The sequence below is a fragment of the Carex rostrata genome, chromosome 16 (assembly GCF_964058835.1).
Source record: "Carex rostrata chromosome 16, lpCarRost1.2, whole genome shotgun sequence".
NCBI lineage: Eukaryota > Viridiplantae > Streptophyta > Magnoliopsida > Poales > Cyperaceae > Carex > Carex rostrata.
Window position 1 is genome coordinate 10,194,958 of NC_135933.1, and position 4,229 is coordinate 10,199,186.

At 32.6% G+C, this 4,229-nt stretch overlaps 1 long non-coding RNA gene across 6 annotated transcripts; it reads right to left on the reverse strand.

Moving 5' to 3' along the window:
- Nucleotides 1–240: 240 nt before the first annotated feature.
- On the reverse strand, nt 241–3,615 carry LOC144567631 (uncharacterized). 6 transcript variants are annotated; one of them, XR_013515468.1, is made up of 7 exons: nt 3,408–3,615; nt 2,961–3,305; nt 2,447–2,610; nt 1,541–1,933; nt 790–863; nt 629–696; nt 241–319 (listed from the first exon to the last, which is right to left on the reverse strand). It is a non-coding gene; the product is annotated as an uncharacterized LOC144567631 (long non-coding RNA). The 6 variants fall into 6 exon arrangements; XR_013515469.1 differs by lacking the exon at nt 241–319 and adding an exon at nt 422–510; XR_013515466.1 differs by lacking the exon at nt 241–319 and having other exon boundaries at nt 555–696; nt 2,961–3,079; nt 3,183–3,305.
- Nucleotides 3,616–4,229: the final 614 nt, after the last annotated feature.

The following is a 4,229-nucleotide window of genomic DNA, read 5'->3' on the forward strand; positions in this document are numbered from 1 at the left end:
GATAAAACAGAAATAACTAACAAGTCACGGCCAAGTCAACTTTAGGTGACTTCTACCGTTCAGGTACACGAAACTGCACATCTAATGAGAAGCAAGCACACAGGCCACCAATTCCTAAGCTATCTAATGCAATAGAAAGAAGGTACAAAAAAGTAAATAACAATAATTGAAACGTACCTTTCATAAACTCTGACAAGAAGAATACCTGAATCGAACCAATCAGATTTGCAGTTTAGTTACCTTTAAAATCAATGCAATCAAGTTGTGCTTCTCAGCTCACGTGCCGCGGACTCCTCCCTTGAAATATTCCCTCAACTTCCTTAAAAATGACACAAGAAAAACCCTTTAATTAAAATACAACAAAAAGTGAATTCAGTTGCATGAGATGATAAAACAGAAATAACTAACAAATCACGGTCAAGTCAGCTTTAGCTGACTTCTACCGGTCAGGTGCACGAAACTGCACATCTAATGGGAAGCAAGCACACAGGCCAGTAATTCCTTAGCTATCTAATACAATAGAAATAATGTAAATAAAAGTAAACAACATGGCATATAATTAATGTAGTAATGATACTTGAGTAACCTAGAATTATATGATACAAGAAAATTACAAATCAATGTATACCTGGAAGATGACCAACTTCGCATCATATCTCTGTCCCATTTTTTTAAATATTGAGCCAAAAGAGCAATCTGCTGAATCAGAAAAAAAATATTTACTTGACTTGAAGGGAAAAAAAAAATGCTTCCCCGACTTGCAAACTAAAACTAATACAAAGGACGTACCACTCGAGAAGAGATGACATTCAATTGACAAGGCCTATTCAAGGTAATCAACTTCACATTGGCAAATTCTTCACCTAGTATAACATACGGATAGCAATTAGAGCAATTAGAAGTTAATCACATTGAATCATAGGGTGCAACCTAAATTGAGTTGTCGAATTTACATTTGTTTTATCGCTTCTTGAATTTATATTTGAATCATACGGTGCAATTAGAGCAAATTCTATTCGTTTTATCACTTATTGGCTGATATTTATTTAGCATAGGGTGCAAATAATCTAAATTGAGTTGTTGAATTTAAATTGATTTATACTATGTAAAAGTGCCAAAATTTTGAGTCAGTAATAATTTCTAATTACTAGTAAATGAAATACAATATAATGTACCTTACTCTATGGTCATAGGTTCAGATTGAAGACTGAAAAGATTAGTTGTTCAAGCTATTAAACAAATTTATAGAAGTTATTAAAATATTTATAAAATTAGCATTTGTTGAAAAAAAAATATAAAACATAAACTTTATCTTTACCTGAAATCTCAATGTCCTTTATAACAAGTACAAATATTTAAAAAATATATTAATTACCTAAGAGAAGTATGGGAAAGAGATAAGATAAAAAGGATCAGTACAAATTCCAATAGCAAATTAGTTCTAAAAGGAAGCAAAACCGATTGTGAAATGTATCTGTACCAGCCAATTTTTTTTTACCTAATTGAACTACACTTAACAGAATTTGTTCAAAAATCTTACTAACTAGATGCATGCCTCGCTTTGCTTCGGTATCGGGTGTTGAGGCGAAAAAGAAAAATAAAAGATAGTTAGAAAGCGAGAACAATTGTACTGAGATATAACTAAAACTATATCACAAAGTATTAGATTATTATGCTACCTGAGATAAATTAACATCAACTTATCAGTTGTGTTTGGAATTGGAAGATGGATAAGCACTATGCTATATTGCTATGAGATAGCATGCTAACTTTTGTTACTATACTGCCAAACACAACTATTTTGTACAATGTTTTATCAAAAATGATTTCAAGTGTTTTGAACACAACAATATTTCCAATTAACAAAATATGTGAAATTGTTTGTATGATGATACAATATTCACTTTCTTCTCTTGCTTTGCTCCTTTTACTGCTGTAAAATGGAGAAATAAACGTGTTAGTTTGTTTTGTAGAGTGCAAGTAATGTAACAGGATATTTGGATTTTAGCATGCTTTTAATATTTGTATAAAATGTGTTTGTTTCCTTTTTATGCCTTGGTTGCGGAAGTACAACAAATGTTGAATAAGTGTGTACGAATATAGTGAACTATCATATCATTATGCTAATGGTGTTGCTATTGCTTTGGCTAAGCAAAATGCAAAGTAAAAATGGTACCATAGTTTGAAGGTTATTTCTGTCAACAAAAATTTCACAGAAAGCATTATGTTTTTACAATTAATATCAAATTTCATTTCAGCGAATGTCAAAAGAAAAGTGCCATGAAGGAAATTGGTTCACATTTTTTTTTTTAAATAAATAATTGGTGCATGTAAGAACATAAATTCCTATTTGGCCTATTTTCATTTTAAGAAAAGCATAAGAGTGAAGAAAGGGAAATAAACCAGAGAGTTGTATTTTAAACAAAATGAATATAAGCAAGCATACCTTGTAGTTTGCTGTACTTGATCAGATATCAAATGGCTTTCTGGTGGTCTATTAAATAGATAAACTTTCTGATTGCCCCCCTGTTGGAAAGAGAATTGTCACGGAGGAAGTTGGTTGATGTTCTTTCTTTTCCATGTATCAAAGAAAAGAGTGTATGCCATTTCCTATTTCGAATTCAAAAAGTCTTCAGTTAGTCATGAAAGATATGTCTAATCTGGTTTAACATAGACTTGCCCAGTATAGACTTGTTACACATAAACCCCTATGTGGGCTATATTTTATTTTTTAAGTATAAGAATAAAAAAGGGAAATAAATTAAAACATTTGTTTGATTTGTTTATAGCAGTCCTATGCTCCATTTCCTTGTGTTCCTATTGTGGTCTACAATGTTTTGTTGCTTTGTTCTGTAGGCTCTCTATTGAATCGGGTATTACAACGAACAGTTAATGTGCAAGGAGTAAGAAATTTCAATAAATGAATAAAGTGCATAAGAAAATGAAAGAAAAACAATTACCTAAGTGACCTCTTGAACCGCCATTAACCCAAAATAAAAAGGCCTAACCTACCCAACTGGTCCAATTGCAAATAGGGCAAGGCACAGAGTTGGAAATTGTAACTTTGCAGGCGAATGACCTCGCATGGAAAAAGCATAAGAGAAGAAAAAAATTTTGAGCAAAATCAATGAAACCCTAAATTGGGCGACATAAGAGAGGCAAACAATAAGAAACAAAAATACCTTAAGATAGAATAGCAATATAGAGGAGAGAAAATTGCACAATGGTTCAACTGCTAGCAGTAGTGAACAACTGGCCTAAGCGACTCTTGTGGAAGCAATATTGTAAACCATGATCCTAATCAGCTGATTAAAAAAAAATGCAACAATAGATTTCAGAAATCTTACCAATAGAGCAAGTAAAGGTCAGCGAGAACACGACTATGCTGAAGGAGAAGAGAGGTAGACCTTTGGAATTGTTGGGCTAGCGAGAGTGTCGATGACTAAGCTGAAGGACGAGAGAAGTAAAGCTTTAGTAAATAACAGAAATCAAAAGAATAATATTCAAGATCATTAGATTAGAAAATCACATCAGACCAGTCAACATCATACCAGGTTTAAGATTGAATGTTCGAGATTCTGAAAATGTAGGAATAATACAATATTGTTATAAATAGATGTGCAACAGAAGGAAAAGGTCCACTAATTGAATGTTAAATTAAAATAAAATTATCCTCTCAAGTTTCAAACATTTCATCTGACCTACCCATTCTGCTTGTTTTACATTTCATCATTTTTGGTACTTCTCTATGCATGTCCTTTAAAAAATCGATAATTAGACAGTGTTTTTCATTGCTTAAGGTTATATACGCTGGTATGGTCCTCAAAGCAGGATAACAAAAAAGCAGTACATTCATGGTGCAAAAAAAATGAAAAAAAAAGAAAAAATTGGATATTTACCCCAATGGTACAGGCCCAACGCACAGTGTGAAACATGACATAGCAGGCATCTGAAATAATAACATTAGATCATGTCATAAAATTGGTACAGTGATATTATGAAATTTTGGTCCTGTCGACTAGATCTCCAAATAACTAACTCTATCAAATAGTATAAATTCAATGGAAAGTCTCTTACCTTTTGAATTGCTCTCATCATCAACTTTGCTTGATTGTGCAATGGATGCCTTCATTTTTAGCTCAACAAAGGAGATTGGTAAACTCTCCAACAGAGACGAATCAAGGAGGTTGCTAGCAAGGGACCAGACCCCACCTACCCTATATTGTTCA